Raw genomic sequence first — 21854 nt, 5'->3', positions numbered from 1 at the left:
ATTAAACATTTAAAGACTAAATCCTGTTCCTGGGTTGCACTGGCCACGTTTCAAGGGGTCAGCAGGCACCTTCCCCACCCCCCTTCTCTGTGCGCACCTTCCTGTCTCTTTATCTTCCTGTTTCTCCGTCTCTCTCTCTGTCCCCCAACCCCGGGCTGAAGTTACCGCCCAGGGTGCCAGGCAGTGAGCTGCCCACTGACCCACCCCCACGAGCCCCGTCCCTCCACAGCCCACACTCTGCCCTTTGGATGCGTGTGGAACTCAGTGCAGACAAACCGGCTGAATGTCAAGAAAGGAGAATGGACTTTACTCGCCCGTTCCCCCCGCGGGGTGGCCGCCAGGTCCTGGGCGCTTGCTTGCAAGGCCAACAGCGGCCGAGGAGGCTGCGGCCCTGTGCCGGCTCCCCTGAGGCCTGGGGGTGTGACCCACCTGTGCAGGGGCAGGGCTGGGGAGCCTCCAGTTCCCAAGAAGTCCCCCTGGAAGGGGGCGGCCCGCACAGCCCGGGAGGTGAGCCCACGGGACGCTGGAACGTCCCAAGCACCCCCTCAAACAAAGCAAGAGAAGCCCTGAGCTGTGCTGTGGGTGAACCTCCCCGACTCGTGGCCTCTTCTACCCCAGGGCCCCCTGCTCCCTGAGCTCAGGGCCGGGAGTCAGGGAGGCTGGCACCACACCCTGCCTCCACTGAGGCTGCCAGAAAGCACCTGCCAGCCCCACAGACAGCAGGAAAGAGGGCGGCCGGACAGCGGGCAGGGAAGGCTGCCCGGCTCTGAGCCCATCACAGGGCCCTTGGTGCCACACACGTGCACACACAGACACGTGCACAGAGACACACACGCACACACATGCACACACGTGCCCACAGACACACGTGCCCATAGACACACGTGCACACACGGGCATATACCACACACGTGCCCACAGACACACGTGCCCAAAGACACGTGCACACACAGGCATATACCACACACGTGCCCACAGACACACACGGAGACTGTCCGCACAGACACACGTGCCCACAGACACACATGCCCACAGACACATGTGCCCACAGACACACACAGAGACTGTTCACACAGACACACGTGCACACACATAGGCACACTCCCTGCCCATGGCCAAGACACAGCACAGAAGTCAGCGCCGGGCCCTGCCTGCCTGCTGGGCCCCACCTCGAGCGCCTGCACCCAGGCCCCTCTAGGGCACGAGGCTCAGCCCACCCCGGGAGGTTTGCTGCTTCCCGGGCGGAAGTGCAGGCGGCTCCCACCCCACTCTAAGCAGAGGACAGATGACAGCAGAGGCTGCGAGGAAGGGCAAAGAAGCCGAGAGGCCACGAGCACCCAGAGCCCGCCCGCCCTTCCCTCTGACAGACCCCGACCTCCCGGGTCTGTGTTGGGGACTGCCAGCGGGGGTGGGGGTGTGGGAGGGGGAGTCCGGTCTGTGCCCGCAGCTGAGGGCAGCCTTGAGAACCCCACACATCCAGAGAGGAGGGCCCTGGGTGGGTAGGGAGGCTCAGGGGGATGCCGCCCCTTCCCGCCGGGGGCTCGGGCCCATGGGCAGCGCCAGGGGCAGCAGCATGGCTGGGCCGCCCTGACCTGCGCCCGCCCCTCCAGGACGGGAAGGGCCTCACGGGGAGTCCTTTGCGACAGGAAGGCCCGGGGACAAACACACTCTTGTGAGAGGCCTGAACGCACACCTGCAGAGAGCAATTTAGATTAAAAAGGACCACTCCTGGGAGGGCCTTGTGGTGTGAGTTGAGTTAATCAATCTGGCCTCTCCTGGAAGACGGAAGACGAAGACGGGAGACCAGGGTTCTCTGGGCGGAACAGAGCCTGGGGAAGGACTGACTTTTCCTGTCTGCCCAGCCCTTCTCCTGTGTTTCCATTTTGGGGGTGTTTTGTTGTATTGTAAAATCTATATGGCATGAAACAGCATTTTCAGCCATTTAAAAATGCACAGCTCACTGGCGTTAAGGACACCCACACTGTTGTGTGAACACCACCCCCACCCCCAGAACTCTCTGGTCTCCCCGAGAGAAACTCTGTCCTCAGCATCGCTGACCCCCCTCTCCCGCCCCAGCCCCCAGCCCCACCTCCCTGCTTTCTGTCCCCGAGACCAGGCTGCTTGGGGGCCTCACAGAGGCAGAGTCCGGCAGGCTGTCCCTTCTGTGTCTGGCTCAGCTCACTGAGCACAAAGCCCTCACGGCTCGCCCGCGCTGTCGCAGAGACCAGAGCGTCCTCCCGTCCCAGCTGGAGCCACATTCTCTCCTGTGTGCACACCACGGCTGTGGGTCTGCCCGTCCGGCGATGGCACCAGGCTATTTGCACGCCACCGCTGTGGACGCAGGTGAATGGAGTCCGTCCAGGCTCCTGCTCTCCGTTCTGCTGGGTCCACAGCCAGGAGTGGAACCTCTGAGTCAGGCAGTAGCTCTGTTTAGTTTTTTGAGGAATCGCCTGGCCGTTTTCCGCAAGGGCTGCATGGTTTCTGCGTTCATCAGCCGTGCACAAGCGCTGCTATTTCCGCATCCTCGCCAACACTTGTGATTGTCTGAATTTTTTTAACAGCCATTTGGATGAGTAAGAAGTGGCATCTCTGTGGTTTTGATTTGTGTCTCCCTGATAACCAGCACAGCTGAGCATCTTTCCACATGCTTACTGGCCATTCATGTCTTCTTTGGAGAGATGACTATTTCAGACCTTTGCCCATTTTTTAGTGCTTGGATGTTGTTGTTATTGTTGAGTTGTGGGCATTCTCTGTATATTGTGGGTACTAACCCTCATCAGATGTACGAGTCGCAGGCACCTCCTCCCGTCCGTCGGCTGTCTTTTGACAGTGTCCCTTCATGCCCCGTGTTCCCAGCCACCCCTTTAATCACTATACTGGGCCAAGAGTCAACCCCGTGGACACACCTCTGGAGTGCCAGCCCAGGCCTGTTTGGGGCCACAGCCCTGATCACGGGGACAGGGGCCAGGTGGGAGGGGGAGGGCAGGGGAGCCAGAGGCCAGGCGGGCACTGCCCACGGGGCACAGGAGGGCAGCCTGGGGTGGGAGGCCACAGGGGCCCCGGGGCAGAGCCTGCCTGTGTGCGCAGCCACCAGTGGGCGAAGGGCGTCGCGTGGCCACTGACAGGGACCCCCTTGAGCCCGTTTACGGTGTGAGCTGGCATGTGTGGGGTGGGCAGAGAGGGCCCACCCAGGGTGTCGGGGGCCGGGGCCCCACCGTGCCGCCTGACACAGGCTCTGGCTCTTGGGAGCTGAAGCTTCTATTTAAAGACAAGCTTGATGGGTAAAGGGAGCTGGTGCCCCAGAACCCGTGACGCCCCTGCCCGGCCCCAGCCCCAGAAAAGAGGCCGAGATGAATGTCCCATAGCAAAGGGAATCCAGGGGCGCGCTGGGGGTGGTTTAAGCCACAGGAGGAATCCTCCCCCAGCTCCCACAGGGGCCCGTACACGACACACACACACAGAGAACACACACACAGCTGCACGCCCGTGAGCCTGGTGCTGGGCACTTACACACTGACACACACAGACACACACACACGCACAGACACACACGCATGCATAGACACACACAGACACACACAGACAGCACACACACATAGACAACACGCACACAGACACACACACACACAGACACACACACAGCTGCACGCCCGTGAACCTGGCCCTGGGCACTTACACACTGACACACACAGACACACACACACACAGACAACATGCACAGAGACACACACACAGACACACACAGCTGCATGCCCGTGAACCTGGCGCTGGGCACTTACACTGTCACACACAGACACACACGCATGCATAGACACACACACACACACAGACAGCACACGCAGACACACACGCAGACACACACAGACACACACAGACACGTAGACAACATGCACACAGACACACAGACACACACACACAGCTGCACGCCCGTGAACCTGGTGCTGGGCACTTACACACTGACACACACAGAGACACACAGACACACACAAAGACACACACGCAGACACACACAGACACACAGACAACATGCACACAGACACACAGACACACACACACAGCTGCACGCCCGTGAACCTGGTGCTGGGCACTTACACACTGACACACACAGACACACACAGACACACACACAGACACACACAAAGACACACACGCAGACACACACAGACACACAGACACACACAGACACACAGACAACATGCACACAGACACACAGACACACACACACACACAGCTGCACACTCGCAAGCCTGGCGCTGGGCACTTACACACTGACACACACAGACACACACACAGACACACACAAAGACACACACGCAGACACACACAGACACACACACACACACAGACACATAGACAACATGCACACAGACACACACACACAGCTGCACGCTCGTGAGCCTGGTGCTGGGCACTTATACACTGACACGCACAGACACACACACACACAGACACACAGACACACAGACACACACATACTAGACACACAGACAACACACACAGGCGCACACACAGACACAGACACACATACTAGACATGTAGACAACACACAGACACACAGACAAAACACACACACAGACACATACACAGGCACACACACAGACACACAGACACACAGGCACACACACAGACACACACATACTAGACACACAGACAACACACACAGGCGCACACACAGACACAGACACACATACTAGACATGTAGACAACACACAGACACACAGACAAAACACACACACACAGACACATACACAGGCACACACACAGACACACAGACACACAGGCACACACACAGACACACACATACTAGACATATAGACAACACACAGACACACAGACAACAGGCACACACACAGACACACACAGACACACAGACACACACATACTAAACACATAGATAACACACAGAGAAACACACACAGACACACAGACAACACACAGACACACAGACACACACATACTAGACACACAGACAACACACACAGAGACAACACACAGACACACACACATACTAGACACACAGACACACACACACACAGACACACACACAGAAACAGCACAAAACACACTCCCTCGAGTGTTCAGAGCGAGAGGCCCGCGCTTCACTCCTCCAGGCGTAACCCAGGGAGCCTGCAGGGCTCGCATCCCACCAGCATAGCCACCCTGCCTCCCGAAGGACCCGGAGGGCCAAGCCCTGATCAGGCGGGGCGATGCCGGGGGCATGGTCCCCCGACGGGGGAAGCCAGTCTCCCCACCCCTCCCCGGCCTCTCCAAGGGCACAGGCCAGGGCTGCCCACGAGGCAGGCAGACAAGGGGGCTGACCTCCCCGGAGCCCCTCAGCCTCAGGCCCCTGGGCACCTCCCACCCCCAAGCCTGCACACCCACTCAGGCCAGCAGCAGGAGGGCCGGGAGCCCAGAGCAGACAGGCAGAGGCCAAGCCCACGCTGTGGGCACCACTGAGACCCTGGCAGAGGCCCTGCCGCGCCCTCACCTGCCTCCTCCCGGGGCAGCCGTGCAGCTGACGCTGTGGTGCCCGCCTCCCCAGGCCCAAGGCAGGCCCAACCAGGCCGCGTCCCTGAGCTCCCGCTGCCTAGATGGACAGGCTGGCGGGTGGTCCTCACAGTCCCTTGGCCAGGCAGGCCCCACCAGTCCAGCGGGAGGCCCCTCCTGGAAGTGACGGAAGTGACAGGCCGCTGTCCACTGACCCTGAGAGGCAGGGCCTGGCCCCCACTTCTAGAACCTTCTGCTCAGGGCCTGTTTCAAGGGCAGCCCACCCCGGGCCACAGAGATACGGAGGTGGCCGAAAGCAGTCTGGCCTCTGAGAGGCGTGGCCTCTGAGTGGTGTGACCCTCAGGGTGGGGACACATGGAGGAGGGTAGAGGGAAGCGGGGGGTCTGGAAAGCCTACCGATCCCACCAGAGGGCCTGCCCCGGGGTCTCTCTGCAGCACCCCTCTCCCGGAAAGCCCCCATGCTTGCTGCCAGCCGGGTCCTCCCCGACCACCTGTGACCCTGCCCACCCCCCGCACCGGGCCCCTCCTGGGCGAGCTGTGTGGCCACCTACCCGCCCTGCGCGCGGGACCAAGTCAGTGACCAGCCCAGCCAGCAGCTCCTCCAGTCAGTCGTCAGCGGCCGGGAGGCCAGGGAGGGCTCCCGACACAGCCTCGGCCTGGACCCTGCCGTGAGGAGGCGCCCCTGGGTCACCCCACCACCTGTGGGCGAAGGGCAGCTCAGGACAGGAGCCCTCCGAGCGCTCCCTGGCTCGGCCCCGGCGCCGGTGAGACCCGCACTTGCTGCTTTCAACCTCGTCTGCGCTGTCCTCTTAACGGCAGCGTCAAATAACAGGGCCTTTGTTCTCATCCAGTGGGAACGACAGAAAACCGCAGGACTGGTCCTCAGCCGGTGCTGTGCCCGTGAACTCCGGCACCGCTGGAGCCTGGCTGTCTGTTGGCCGGGCAGCCAGGCAGTGGCCCCGGACTCAGCGCGGTTTCCACCCCGGAGGGCTGGACGCTGAACGGGCCGGGGGGGCGGAGAGCCTGAGCCCGGACAGTTGCCCCACAGGAAGAGGTGGGTGTGGGCGTCCTGGGGTCAGGGGCCCCCTTTCTCACACCTGCAACATCGAGGACGCTGGGCGGTGCCCTTCCTGCACGTCAGTGTGAGCACAGAGACAGCAGCAGGCCAGCGGAGGGTGTCCCCAGCGGCACAAGCCAGCACAGCAGGCACCGAAGGTGGGCACCACAGTGGGCGCCAAGGGTGGGCACCACAGTGGGCGCCGCAGGTGGGCATCACAGGGCACAAAGGGCATCACAGAGGGCGCAAAGGGCATCACAGAGGGCGCAAAGGGCATCACAGCGGGCGCCGTGGGTGGGCATCACAGGGCACAAAGGGCATCACAGAGGGCGCAAAGGGCATCACAGAGGGCGCAAAGGGCAACAAGGAGTGAGGAGGGTTGGAAGGTCAGCCTGACCCAGGCCGCGTCCCGCTGCTGGGCCCTGCCGGGTAGGAGAGCAGCCCCACGCGGGACGGCACCCATCGGGGTCCAGCCAACAGGCCAGGCTGAGGCTGTGTCGGGAGCCCTCCCTGGGCGGGGGTCCGCGGGGAGCCTGGTGCCGAGCCTCTCGCTGCTGCAGCCCCGGAAGCATGCACCCCTCCGCCCCGGTCCCCCAGAAGGGACGCAGGCTGGCACGACACCCCAGAATACGGAGTGGCTCTGACACGCACCGCTCAGCGCCTGCAGAATCCCTGCTCAGGAGCAGGGAGGCCCCTCGGAGGTGGGGAGGAGCCCCTCTGGTTCTGGGGTTGAGACTGCGGGCAGGTCAGTCATCAGGTGAGCACCCCCACCCCCGACCCTGAAGCCCAGGAAATGGCTCCGGGCCGAGAGTGGGGCCGAGACCCAGTGGCCTGACCAGTGTCCGGTGAACCAGCCCTCCGAGCAGACGGGGCGGCCACCGGTGCCTGGGCCGTCGCCCTGGTCCGGCGTCTGGAGGCTGAAGGTGAGGCGCAGACAGGGGTTCGGGGGTGAAAGGCAGGGGTGGGGGCGCTGGGGAGGACACAGCAGGGGCGGGCGGGGGCTGGCAGCCCTCCAAGCACCTCAGGCTGCTGGAGGGGCCCGCGTTTCCTCGGTGGTCCCCGAGTCCCCGCCCCTGCACACCACAGCTGACTTGGCCTGGACCCCGCACTCCCAGAGCAGTGATGTCACTGGGAGCCTGGGGGTGCCGCCAGCCAGTCCCCAGGGACAGCGGCCCAGGACGGGTTCCTGTCGAGCCCCGCGACAGGCAGGGGGGCCGCGAGGAGGGGCGCTAAGCCAAGGCCCTCCCCGCCCTCCCCCCGGGGAGCAAGGCGCACGGGCGCACCAGGTGAACCCCAGTTCCACACCGCGCAGCCACCCGCGGCGGCCCCGAGGTCAGCGCCCCGGCCGCCGCCTGAGCCGCACGGCGCCGGCCCGGCCCCGCGTCCCGGACGCGGGGGAAGCGGCGCCCCGGGGGGGCGCACCTACCGTAGTAGCGGCTCGGCTCGCGGCAGTAGCGCAGGATGGGCAGCGCGTCCACCGCCGGCGGCTCCGGGGAGGCGGCGGGGTCGGCGTCGGGGCCCCGGCCGGAGCTGCAGCTCTGCCCGCCGCCGCCCCCGGGCCTGGGCCCCGCGTCCCCCGCCCCGCCCGCCGCGGGGGTCACCACAAAGCGCTGGGACATGGTGGCCCCGGCAGCAGCCCCGGCCTCCGGTGCGGGCGCTGCGAAGGCGGCGAGGACGCGGGCGGGGCCCGGGGTGCGGAGCGCGGGGCGGGGCCGGGAGGGGCGGGGCCGGACGGGCTGCACCCGAGCGGCCCGTGGACCCTGAGCCGCTGGGACCCAGGGCGGCGCGGGGGCGGGCGCCCGGGGCCGGGCGGGCGGGGCGGCCCGGAGCGCAGAGAGGGGCGCGGGCACCGCGGAGAGCCGTCGGGCCGTGGGCAGAGGCTGGGCCCACCTTCGCAGCGCGCCCCTGCGCGTCCCAAGACGCGGAAACCTTGTTCTGGAAGCCAGTACTGTCTCTTCAGAAGAGCGCAGCCGCGTAGTCTCCTTGCAAAACCTCGGAGACCCCGCCCCAGGCGCCAGGGCTGGTCTGGGGAGGGACAGGCCGGGGACGCTGGAGGTCCGCTTTGGTATGGGGAGTGCGGCCACCCCCAGAGGCAGCCGGTGGCCTGGGGACCTTGAGCATGCCCACTGAGGGCCAGGACCAAGGCTCCCCGGTGCCCGAGGGTGGAGGTCCCCCACGCGGAGACTCTGGCGGCTGAGGACCCTGGCCTGGCATTTGCTAGCCCCACTCCGGCCTCTTGGCCACCAGGGTCTAGCCATTCAGCCCGCGAGGTCAGGCAGGTCGCCTCCCTCAGAATTCTACCTGGCAGAAGCCCCAGGAGGGCGGGAGGGCTGAGGTGGGGCTGGGGAGGCAAGGGGGCCCTGGGCAAGAACCAGCCCCCTCTGTCCTCGGGTGTCCACGGCAGGGCCCCCAGGCTGCTCGGCTGCGTTCCCTCCAGCCTCAGGCTCATCCCCCGGCACTTCGCCCATGTGCAGCGCCTCACTCACTCATTCATTCACGGGATGTGTGTTGGTGCCTAGCAGAGCCCAGCCCTGGGATGGCGCAAGGAGGCAAGAGTCCCTGGAGGTCTGAAGCCTGAGTTCCATGCGAGAGGCAGCGACAGAGCTCCGAGGAAGAGACACAGAGAGAAGGGGTCTGGGGGTGAGATTTTAAGTGGGATGTCGGGGCAGTGCCAGAAGGCGGTGACATTCAAGCAGTGGCTTGAAGGAGGCGGGTGTTCAGCAGTGCAGGGGCTTCCTTTCACTCACCTCTTTATCCATCATGGCTGCTCCTGGTCCAGCCCTCACATCTGTATTCCAGCAAAGGAGGGAGGAGACAGTGGAAGGGACAATCCGCACCCCTCCCCAGAGCGTGGCCCAGAAGCCAGACACTGCACCGTTAGCCAGAAGGTGATCATGCGGCCACACCTGCCTGTTGAGAAGACTGGGACACGGACCCACCAACGTTTGGAGCTCTGCTAACGAGGGAAGATGAGAAGTTAGGGCTAGAGGCCCCCAGGGCACAGGGGGAGGGGTGGAGAGCTGTGGGTGAAGACTCCCCTCTTGCACTCACCCTCTCATTATCTCCCCTACCACCAACCACATAGCAGCAGAGAGGGTGAGCAGAGCCCTGTACTCACACCTGCAGGCACACCCAGCCACTCCCATCTCACTCCCGCTCACACCTGCAGGCACATCTGGCTTCTCCCATCTCTCTCCCGCTCACTCCTGCAGGCACACCCGGCCTCTCCCATCTCTCTCCCTCTCACACCTGCAAGCACACCTGGCCTCTCCCATCTCGCTCCTGTATGGCCTTCTTGGCTTTTTCTAGGTGCTCAGGAGGTCCTCCTGGCAGAAGTGGGGTCTCCACAGACCCTCTGTTCTCCGTGATTCACTGGGACGTCTTTCCTGCCTCCGCCCCGCCCCCCCCACCCCTGGTCTTCAGTATTCTCTAGGCCATTTTTGCCCTTCAATTTTTTCCCCTCAAGACGAATGTTTGAATCATTGTGGAAAGTTTTCCCCCAAGTGCCTTCATGTTTTGATTCACTCTAAAAGCAAATCTGCGGGAAACTGTCTTTAACGCGTCTACTCTGTCCACCCAGGTCCCGCAAGTCTTTCTCATCATGCTAATTCACACGTGTTCTCATTCTTTGTTGCTACTGCGATGGGTCTTGTAATTGTGCTGAAATGTGAAAACCAAAACAAGACCAACACTACTGGCTGTTGTGTGTGTGTTTTGTAACCTGCCACCTCCCCGAACTCTAAATTCTGTTATTCACTTGTTTTCCCAGCTTCCCCTGTGGTTTGCAGGGATTTTTTTTAACCTGTAAAGAACGAGCTTTTGTCTTTCTTTGTTGCTTTTATTTCTTCTGTTTTCTTCCCTCCTTTTGTTCTTATTTTGGAATTTTCTAGAAATTCTGGGGAAATACGAAATAACGCCTTTTCCAGAACTGAAAAGGGAACAGCCCTGGAGGCCATCAGCAGCCATCAGAAGCACCCAGCTGGGAAAGGACCGCCGAGCCCTCCTCTGCCCTGACACTCCACCCTGAGGCCAGAGGCGGCTGTAGGCAGGCTTGACCCGGGAGGCCTCCTCTTCCCTCTGTCCGGGGCCCGTCAGGTGAGGGGGCCCTCCTGGCCTCTGCCTGAGGACAGCCTGCGCCCCCAGCCTTGCCTCTGCGATGCCCACAGCGGCCTGGCCCAGCCAGCCTCCCTGTCTGCGGTCCTGGAAGTCTGGAAGACTCTGGGGCCACGCTGACCTTGGCCGGTGGACCTCGGGTGAACAGGCCCACTGTACCCCCAGGCCCTCAGCCCCGTGTGGGCAGGGGCTGTGTTCTGAGGATAAGCATGGAAATGGATACGGACAATTGCAAAGCAGACGTTAACAGTGGCATCCCGGCCATACAAGCGTCCTAGGGGAGCACGCGTGCACCCACAGCCTAACTTCCAGAAGCCAGGTCTCCAGGCGGCAGGCGTGGCGATGCTCGGGCTCTTCAGGGGACTCGAAAGGCAAGTCTCAGAGTGGTTTGTGGACAGAAGGTGATGCGCTGGGCCTGGGAGGGGGGCTCTGGGCGTCTGCAGCAGTCAGTGCCGTCGGCCATCTGAACGGAGCCACGCTGCCCGCCTGACCGCCTGGCGGTCACTCAGGAGCTCAGGCAGCACTGGCCTGTCTGACGGGAGTGGCCCTCCTCGGCGTGTCCCACTGGCCCTGCCAGGGCAGCCACAGGGTCAGACCAAGGAGGGCCCCTGCGGGCTGTGGTCCACGCCGGCCCAGGGCACCCACCGTCACCTGGAGCTGCCCAGAGGCCCCGCTGTACCAGGAGGGACAGGACTGCTGTCATCCGAGGAGAGGGGCTGACAGCTTGGGCGGTGGCCTGTCTCCAGATCCCCTCCGGATGGCCCGGGCCCTTTGGAGCCATCCTTCAAGACGACACGCGTGTGAATACACACGTGTGCACACACACATACAAGGCATCTGGGGGCTTCATTCCGTTGCCAGGGAGGCCCGTGGTCAGAGGCCTGAGCAGTCACTGCAGGGGGCTGGGCTCTGTCTGGTGGGAGACCGCAGGGGGGCTTGTCACTGACCTGGAGGCTGCGCCCCTCCCCATCAACAGGTCCTGTGAGCACCTCAAGGAGGCCAGCGTCTCCTTGGAACGTCCCCCGCCCCCCCCCACCCTGGAGCAGGCTCCCAGGGAGAGAGGACTTCAGTATGAGCAGAGGCTGGCGGGGGAACCAGACAGAGATCAAGACCGAGAGAGCGATTCGGCAAGGCGGGGGGCGGAGCCGTGGCCTTCTGCTGCGCCTGAGCTGGGAGGCCTGCACGACCCCCTGAACAGCTGCGCTCAGGCCTCGGGACCCCTCTGGCCCTCGTGGGGCTGACCTGCCTTTGGAGATGCAGACAGGATGGCGGGACAGGAGGTGAGGGGCGTGCAGAGCCGTGGGGGTCGGGGGGCTGCCCCCAGCATGTGAGGCAAATCCCGAGCACCCACGAGCACCCTTGGGGCTGGCTGGAGCTGGGGCTGAGCCTCCCCGGGGAGGTGCCCCTGGGGTGGAGGGCTGGTCCCGGGGGCTTCTGAGGTCTCAGGCTCAGATGACCTCTGCCCGCCCTTCTCCAGTTTTCTTACCACTGACTGGAGCTTTCGATTTTGTTCCGCCTATGACTGTATCTGTAAACATCAGTGGGAAGAGCCTGCTGGCTGGGCCTGGGCAGTGGGCTGAGCTGGGTCAATTCCCAGATGCCTGGAGGGGAACAGCGGACCCGACCCCCCGGGGCCCAGGAGCAGCTGGCGAGCCTGGGGTGGCGGGAAACCTTCAGGAGTGGACCTGACCCGGCCCCGCGGGCAGCCACGAGGTCACACGGGGCCTGTCTGCAAGGTGACTGCACTGAGCCCCACGGTCATATCCCTAGGTGGGCCTGCTCCTGGGGGCAGCGAGGAGGAAGCCGTGCAGCTGGGCGTCCCTGCTGGGGACCAGGACTCACTGCAGGAGCAGCGCCGTCACAGGCATCCCCTGCAGCGCTTTTCTGCAGGGGTCTGACCGTGCGAGGCAGACGGCCTGAGCTGACGCCCGTCCTGCCCAGGCTCAGCCGCGTCCACCCCACCCGCCTTCCTGAACGATTCCCAGCGTCCCAGGGTCTCACCTGCGAGCATCCAGATGGCCTTGCATTTAGTGAACCCCCTCCCTCCGTCCCTGGACTCAAGCCTGATGCTCTCTGGCTGCCCGAGACCACCCCCACCTCCCAGAGGAAGGCGCGGCCGGTGCGGGGGTGGGGGGCGGGGGGCGGGGGGGAGGGTCACCGGGTCCTCCCGCTCTGCAGGTGGGCCCTGAAGTGGGCGCTGCCTCTGCTCCTCAGCCTCTGCCTCCTAGGGCCCCTCCTTCCTGTCTTCTGAGCCAGGGTCTGCGATCGCCTCTTCCAAGTTCACAAGGGAGTGACAGTGGGGAGGGCGGCTCCTCAGGTGCCCTGAACGACGAGCCTTTTGGAAAGTGTGGCGGGAGGCGGTCCGTCCTCTCCAACAGATCCGTCTGCCAGCCTAACGCTCCTCTGAAAATAAAGCCCACGAGTGACAACGTCAAGCGGAAGGGGGAGCGTGAGCATCCTGCGTCCACGGGAAGGCCTCCTCCAGAAGGGGCAGGGTCCCCCCGAGCCGAGCCCCCCGCATGCGCGTGACAGAGGTGCCCACTGGGCCCGGCGGCCGGAGGCGCCCGTCCTGCAGCCCAGCCAGGGCCCAAGGGCACGTGGCCTCTCTGGGCCGGACGCTGGAAGGGGACTGGGCCTGGGGTAGCTCCCACAGGGACGCCCGCCTCCCTCTCAGGCTGCAGGGGTGCCACGAGGGGGCTCCTTTGCCCGGAGCTGCAGGCTGGGGCCCGGGGCAGAGGCGGGCGGCCAGTCTGGGCCGGCTCTGCTGTGTTGGCCCCGCCGCCCCCGGTGGCCGGGGTGCTGAGTCACAGACCGCCCTCAGGAGATGGTAACGAGGCTCCTTCGTCCCCCAGGGCGGGGGCGTCGTGCCCCCACTGTGCTGGACTGCCCAGGCAGCCTTGCTCCCAATGCTGCCGCGACAAGCACGTGCCTGGCCGGCCCGCAGGCCCCAGGGGAGCACAGCCCGGAGGGCGCTGGACGTGCCCGAGGCCTGGGGCCACAGCCAGCTGAGGGCGTATGAGCTGGGCAACCGGGGCCGCCTGGCGTCCCAGGCAGGTGCCCCCAGGGCCCGGTCAGGAGGCGGCGGTGACGCGGCGCCTCCCGCGGGGCCGCTCCAGGGCCAGGTGGGTCAGGTCCCGGGAACAAACTGCTCAGCGCAGCAGCAGCTTCCAGCCAACGGCCTGCACCCTCATAGTCCTGCAGGGCCAGGTGAGACGCGGGCCGCCTGGGGGTCCCAGCCCCGCAGAGTCCGGAGGCTCCCTCTGGGTTACGAGTGAGGGAGCCCTCCCCGCCCCCTAGGGGCGCTGCGGGGTCGCGCCCTCTTGCCCAGGAGGCGGCTCCTCGAACTGCCTCCGGTTTCAGTTTCGCTTCCTTTGTGGCTCCAGGCTGTGAGGGCAACACCCGCTGAGTCGGCAGAAGATGAGTCTCGCTCTGGGCCCACCACCCCTGTGAGACCCTCTGCAAGGCTGGGCCCCCTTGGCAGCTCTGAGATGCTTCCCAGCGAGGGGTGGGCTAAGGGTTGGATGTGTTTTGGGGACAGCACTGCCCTCGGGAAAGGAGGCCCCTGAGGCTGCAGGACGCAAAGCCCCAACTTGGGGGGACGGTGTCCCCAGCCCTGGGCACCCCTCCCCTCAGCTAAGGCAGACACAGACCCGCAGCCACCACGTCTCACTGACTTCGAGATGCTCCTCTGGGCCCTGGCCAGCCGCCCAGCCTAGCCCTCTGTGGCCGCCCATCAGGAGTCCACGGGCGGGTGCAGTGGAGGAGGGGGCTTAGGGGTGAGGCGGGGGTGGGGGGTGGCGGAGGTGCAGACTGAGGGGTGATGGGGAGCTCAGCAGGGATCACGAAGGTCCCTGCATCTCTGAAAGGTGATGCCAGCCTGCAGGGTCCTCACTGCCAGGAAGGGGTGCCCCAGGCTTTCTGGGGAAGCAGAGCTGGACCCCAAACATGCAGGGCCCCCTGGACAACACCCGGAGGACTGGCTTCCTTTTTGTGTCCATCCCCCGCCTTCAGAATGTCCTCTTCAGGCTCTGAGCCACCCCAGTGCCCAAACCGGATGGTACCCACCAGCCCAGCAGGACTCCGGGGCACGGCAGCAGCCCTGACTCTCTGTGGGCACCTCCATATTATTTCCTGCTTCGCTCCAGCACCCAGGACGGTGCGCAGTGCCTCAGACATTCAGAAACTGATGTGGCATGATGGGTGGATGGAGGCAGGGGCACAGAGACGGTGGGTGGGGGGAGGGGTGGGTGGTGGTGGAGGAGTGGATGAGGGTGAAAGGATGGAGCGGTGGGTGGAGGAATAAATGGAGGGAGGGGCACAGAGACGCTGGCCGGGGCGATGGGTGGTAGACAGCGGCGTAGATGGAACATGGGACGAGGGCGGGTGGATGGACAGATGATGGGTAAACGGAGGGGCGGGTGGATGCAGGGCGGTGGAGGACTGGATGGATGGTGCGCGGGTGGTGCCGGGTGGAGGGATAAACGCCTGAAACGCCCCCACAGTGCCACTGTGCTTGGTCGCGCAGTCGTGGCCGACTCTGCGGCCCCGTGGACGGCAGCCCGCCAGGCTCCTCTGTCCATGGGATTCTCCAGGCAAGGATACTGGAGTGGGTTGCCACACCCTCCTCCAGGGGATCTTCCCCACCCAGGGATCGAACCCAGGTCTCCCCCATTGCAAGCAGGTCCTTTACCATCTGTGCCACAAACTGGCACTCAGTAAAGGTCAGTTTCCATTCTTCTTTTCCTCTGAAACCTGTTGAAATGGCTATTATCTGCTCTGGGCCCTCAAGGATGTTTGGCTTAAGTTCCCGTTTTCTTCCTTTAATTGTGTGCTGAGCACGGTGGTGGGGGAGGTGAGGGGAAGGGAGAGAGGGGCGGGCACACAGGCGGTGGGCTGCGGCCGGGCACCCTGGGGTGAGGCAGGACGGGTCCAGGTCCGGGGGTGGCAGGCTGGCCCCAAGGCTGCTGGGGTGGTCCCGGGCGGGGCTGGACGGGAGACCACCCGGCAGGGTGGGTCCTGGCGGCGGGGGTCCCCGCGGCCCCGTATTGCCCCATCCTGCTGGGGATGCCCGCGTTTGCCCAGGCACCACCTCTCTACACAGCCTCCCGCAGGTGCCAAGGCCGTGAGCCCGGGCCTGAGCCCTGCCCCCCGGCCGCGGCTGGTTTGGCCACGGTGGGTGACGAGGGCTGGCTGGTGAATGGTGGTTGGGGGTGGGTGAGGGCTCGGGGGACATCTCTGCAGTGCCAGGGAGGAGGCCCCAGGCAGGGGCATCTCCTCCTCAGGCCAGAGCTGGGGGGCTCGGTCGGCGGCTGGCAGGAGGCGGGCTTTGTCCTCACTGGGGACCCCCCGAGCAGCAGAGTCCTGAGCTGTGGGGGTTTGACCAGCCTCGGCTGGGCTGCCCTGGCTCTGGAATCAGGCCCAGGGCCGTGGGTCAAGGTGCTCAGACTCCCCAGTGGCCCTTCTCTTGCCCCCCGACCCTGTCCCCATTGCTCCCGGGTCTTGGGGTCAGCCCCCAGCTGTGGGCCCCTCCCCACAGCCACACCTGCCCCACTTTCAACTCACGGACACGGAAACTTCGGCCACCTGACCTGCCACCTGGCCCAGCATGGCCACCTGATATGTTGGGCTCCTCCCGCCCCCACTCCCTTGGGAGGTCAGGTTTCCTGGGCTGGGCATCTCAGGCGGCTCCAGCGACGGGGCCTCCGGGTAATCCTGGCCCCAAGCCTCCCCACGGTGCCTCCCACGGCTCCCGGGACAGGTGGTACCCGGAACCTAAGACCTTCAAGCCTCAAGGGACGGCAGACCCCAGCCGGCCCTGCCTCCCACACCGGGTGGCCTGGGCACTGCCTGCAGGTGGGTGATCTGAGCTGCAAAGAATCCTCATGCCACGGCCAGCTGGCTCCTGGAGGAGCTCTCAGACAAGGCACCCAGTTCACACATCTTTGCACCATCCAGCCATCCATCCACTCACCAACCAGCTGTTGTAGCTCACGATGGTCGAGGCAGGCCTTCCAGAGCCAGGTCTTCTGGGCTTCAGTCCGCAGTGGCCGCAGGCAGCAAGCGCCCAGCGTCCTCAGAATCCTGCAGTGGTTGTAAGAGTGAACAGCAACCCTTGTCATCGCTTCGAGGGCCCAGCACTGTGACTGCTGAGGTTGGCAGGAGCCTGGGACCCGGGAGAACAGCTGGGAGGGAGAGGGCTGGGCAGTGGGTCTGAAAGGCCACCTTGCAGGGAACAGGCTATTTCGGGGTCCTGCCGCTCTGAGGCCTGCTGGTCATCAGTTCGCCATGCTGTGTTTTTTGGTGACATTGGTAGGTAAATGATGACATTTGAGAATATGGCTTTCAGTTCGGTTCAGTTCCTCAGTTGTGTCTGACTCTTTGCGATCCCATGGACTGCAGCACACCAGGCCTCCCTGTCCATCATGAACCCCCAGCTTGTTCAAACTCATGTCCATTGAGTTGGTGATGCCATCCAACCATCTCATTCTCTGTCCTCCCCTTCTCCTCCTGCCTTCAATCTTTCCCAGCATCAGGGACCTTTCCCATGAGTCAGTTCTTCGCATCAGATAGCCAAAGTATTGGAGCTTCAGCTTCAGCATCAGTCCTTCCAATGAATATTCAGGACTGATTTCCTTTAGGATTGACTGGTTGGATCTCCTTGCAGTCCAAGGGACTCTCAAGAGTCTTCTCCAGCACCACAGTTCAATAGCATCAGTTCTTCAGCACTCAGCTTTCTTTATGGTCCAGTTCTTACATCCATACATGACCACTGGAAAAATCATAGCTTTGACTAGATGGACCTTTGTTGCGAAAGTAATGTCTCGGAAAGTAATGTCTGCTTTTTAATATGCTGTCTAGGTTGGTCATAGATTTTCTTCCAAGGAACGTCTTTTAATTTCATGGCTGCAGTCACCATCTGCTGTGATTTTGGAGCCCAAGAAAATAAAGTCTGTCACTCTTTCCATTGTTTCCCCATCTATTTGCCATGACGTGATGGGACCGGATGCCACAACCTTCATTTTCTGAATGTTGAGTTTTAACCAGCTTTCGCACTCTCCTCTTTCACTTTCATCAAGAGGCTCCTCAGCTCCTCTTCACTTTCTGCTATAAGGGTGGTGTCATCTGCGTATCTGAGATTATTGATATCTCCTAGCAATCCTAATTTCAGCTTGAGCTTCATCCAGCCTGGCATTTCACATGATGTACTCTGGATTTAGAAAAGGCAGAGGAACCAGAGATCAAATTGCCAACATCAACTGGATCACTGAAAATGCAAGATAGTTCCAGACAAACATCTACTTCTGCTTTGTTGACTATGCCAAAGCCTTTAACTGTGTGGATCAAAACAAACTGTGGAAAGTTCTTAAAGAGATGGGAATACCAGACTACCTGACCTGCCTCCTGAGAAATCTGTATGCAGGTCAGGAAGCAACAGTTAGAACTGGACATGGAACAACAGACGGGTTCCAAATTGGGAAAGGAGTACGTCAAGGCTGTATATTGTCACCCTGCTTATTTAATTAATATGCAGAGTGCATCATGTGAGATGCCAGGCTGGATGAAGCTCAAGCTGAAATTAGGATTGCTGGAAGAAATATCAATAACCTCAGATACGCAGATGACATCAGCCTTATAGCAGAAAGTGAAGAGGAGCTGAGGAGCCTCTTGATGAAAGTGAAAGAGGAGAGTGAAAAAGCTGGTTAAAACTCTACATTCAGAAAATGAAGGTTGTGGCATCCGGTCCCATCACGTCATGGCAAATAGATGGGGAAACAATGGAAACAGTGACAGACTTTATTTTCTTGGGCTCCAAAATCATAGCAGATGGTGACTGCAGCCATGAAATTAAAAGGCACTTGCTCCTTCAAAGAAAATCTATGACCAACCTAGACAGCATATTAAAAAACAGAGACATTACTTTCTCAACAAAGGTCCATCTAGTCAAAGCTATGGTTTTTCCTGTAGTCATGTATGGATGTGAGAGTTGGACCATAAAGAAAGCTGTGCGCCGAAGAACTGATGCTTTTGAACTGTGGTGTTGGAGAAGACTCTTGAGAGTCCCTTGGACTGCAAGGAGATCCAACCAGTCAATCCTAAAGGAAATCAGTCCTGAATATTCATTGGAAGGACTGATGCTGAAGCTGAAACTCCAATACTTTGGCTATCTGATGCGAAGAACTGACTCATTGGAAAAGACCCTGATGCTGGAAAAGATTGAAGGCAGGAGGAGAAGGGGGCAACAGAGGATGAGACGGTTGGATGGCATCACCAATGCAACGAACAGGAGTTTGAGTAGGCTCCAGGAGCTGGTGATGGACAGGGAGGCCTGGTGTGCTGAAGTCCTTGGCATCTCGAAGAGTCAGACATGACTGAGTGACTGAACTGAACTGAATTCTGCATGTAAATTATATAAGCAGGGTGACAATATACAGCCTTGAATTACTCCTTTCCCAATTTGGAACCCATCTGTTATTCTGTGTCTGCTTCTAACTGTTGCTTCCTGACCCGCATACAGGTTTCTCAGGAGGCAGGTCAGGTGGTCTGGTATTCCCATCTCTTTAAGAACTTTCCACAGTTTGTTTTGATCCACACAGTCAAAGGCTTTGGCATAGTCAATAAAGCAGAAGTAGATGTTTTTCTGGAACTCTCTTGATTTTTCTATGATCTAATGGGTGTTGGTAATTTGATCTCTGGTTCCTCTGCCTTTTCTAAATCCAGCTTGAACATCTGGAAGTTCTCAGTTCACGTACTGTTGAAGCTTGGCTTGGAGAATTTTGAGCATTATTTTGCTAACATGTGAAATGAATGCAATTGTGCGGTAGTTTGAGCATTCTTTGGCATTGCCTTTCTTTGGGATTGGAATGAAAATTGACTTTTTCCAGTCCTGTGGCCACTGCTGAGTTTTCCATATTTGCTGGCATGTTGAGTACAACACTGTAACAGCATCATCTTTTAGGACTTGAAATAGCTCAACTGGAATTCCATCACCTCCACTAGCTTTGTTAATAAAGATGCTTCCTAAGGCCCACTTGACTTCACATTCCAGGATGTCTGACTTTAGGTGAGTGATCACACCATCATGGTTATCTGGGTCATGAAGATAATTTTTGTATAGTTCTTCAGTGTATTCTTGCCATATTTTCTTAATATTTTCTGCTTCTATTAGGCCCATACCAATTCTGTCCTTTATTGAGCCCATTTTTGCATGAAATATTACCTTGCTATCTCTAATTTTCTTGAAGAGATCTCTAGTCTTTCCCATTCTATTGTTTTTCTCTATTTCTTTGCATTGATCACTGAGAAAGGCTTTCTTATCCCTCACTGCTATTCCTTGGAACTCTGCATTCAGATGGGTATATCTCCTTTTCTGCTGTGCCTTTTGCCTCTCTCCTTTTCACAGCTATTTGTAAGGCCTCCCCAGACAGCCATTTTGCCTTTTTTGCATTTCTTCTTCTTGGGGATGGTCTTGATCACTACTTCCTGTACAATGTCACGAACCTCCATCCATAGTTCATCAGGCACTCTATCAGGTCTAATCCCTGGAATCTATTTGTGGCTTCCACTGTATAATTGTAAGGGATTTGATTTAGGTCATACCTGAATGGTCTAGTGGTTTTCCCTCCTTTTCTCAATTTGAGTCTGAATTTGGCAATAAGGACTTCATGATCTGAGCCACAATCAGCTCTCCGTCTTGTTTTTGCTGACTGTATAGGGCTTCCCCATCTTTGGCTGCAAAGAATATAATCACTCTGATTTCAGTGTTGATCATCTGGTGATGTCCGTGTGTAGAGTCTTCTCTTGTGTTGTTGGAAGAGGGTGTTTGCTATGCCCAGTGCGTTCTCTTGGGAAAACGCTGCTAGCCTTTGCCCTGCTTCATTCCGCATTCCAAGGCCAAACTTGCCTGTTACTGCAGGTGTCTCTTGACTCCCACCTTAGGTGTGGCTTTAGGTTTGCTGACTTTTTAAACTTAAGAGAATTTGGTCACGCTTGGAACAGAAACAAGAACCCAAACTCTACTGTGTTCAAAAGAGGCGTCCCCGTCATGGTCCCACCCAGTCTTCGTGCCTGTCACCTCGCGTCCATGTGGGGGCAGAGAGGTCTGTACCAGCCACCAGCCAGCTCTCGGGTGTCCCTGGCTGTCCCTGTGGACATGGCGAGCAGACAGCTCACACAGCGGTCACTGACCTGCAGGAGCTGAGGCCCGCCCTTCAACGTCAAGCAAGCAGCAGACGTCATAGCAGCCTCCGCCTGCCCTCGAGCTCCCCCCAGCAGGACCCCCAGCAGGACCCAGAGGGCAGGGGGCCCCAAGGCCCTCCCTGCTCTTCAGCTTCCCTGGGCCTTTCCCCGGGGACAGTGCTGCTGGGCAGAAGGTACAGACAGAGCTTCCTGGGTTTGATTACCCCGTGTGAGCCCAAGGTCCCCGTTGGCAGGGACATGTCAACCTGCACGAAGCCCACGATGGATTCCAGTGAGGGCCACCCGGGGGTGGCGGTGGGGACGTGCACCCTCTGAGGTGGGCAGAGGAGGGGAGAGCACCCAGGTGAGAGTGGCTCAGGGCCCAGAGGAGGCTGATGGGGGCCAGAAGGGGGCGCCCCACGAGGTGGGTGAGGGCAGCGCCTGGCCCCCTGCGGTTGGTCCTGAGCTGGGGATCCGTGGAATCAGGGCCGTAGGGCTTGTAGGGGTGAATGGCTTCCGGGGCGGCCGTCACAGGCCCGGGGCCGAGTTCTGCTTGCACGGCTGGTCTGGCCGCTGTCGGTCGCCATCGTCAGTCTCTCCCATATTAAAATAGACGGCAACATCCACCCCGTTTCTCAGGGTGAAGGAAACATCCCCTCACACTGTGAGCCCCCACCGCTGCTGTTCACAGGGCACAGGTCCAGCTCCCCCTCACCCCGGCCAGGGTTCCGCCTCTTCCTCTCGCTCACCTGCAGGTCCTAAAAGCAGGCCCGCTGGTCCCTTTCCGAGCACCTGCCCAGGCTTCGCTGGCCAGGACCCGCAGCGGGACGGGCTTTGCCTGTTGGGAGGGGTGAGCGGTGGGAGGGGTGAGTAGAGGAGGGGTGAGGGGTGAGAGGGGTGAGGCGCTGGGCGGGGCGATCGGTGGGTGGGGTGGGGGTGGGCAGTGGGCGGTGGGCAGGGTGAGCCGTGGGAGGGGTGAGGGGTGAGTGGGTGGGCCGGG

This window comes from Budorcas taxicolor, chromosome 20, assembly GCF_023091745.1.
Source record: "Budorcas taxicolor isolate Tak-1 chromosome 20, Takin1.1, whole genome shotgun sequence".
In the NCBI taxonomy this organism is placed as follows: domain Eukaryota; kingdom Metazoa; phylum Chordata; class Mammalia; order Artiodactyla; family Bovidae; genus Budorcas; species Budorcas taxicolor.
Note: the sequence above shows the minus strand (reverse complement) of the source record.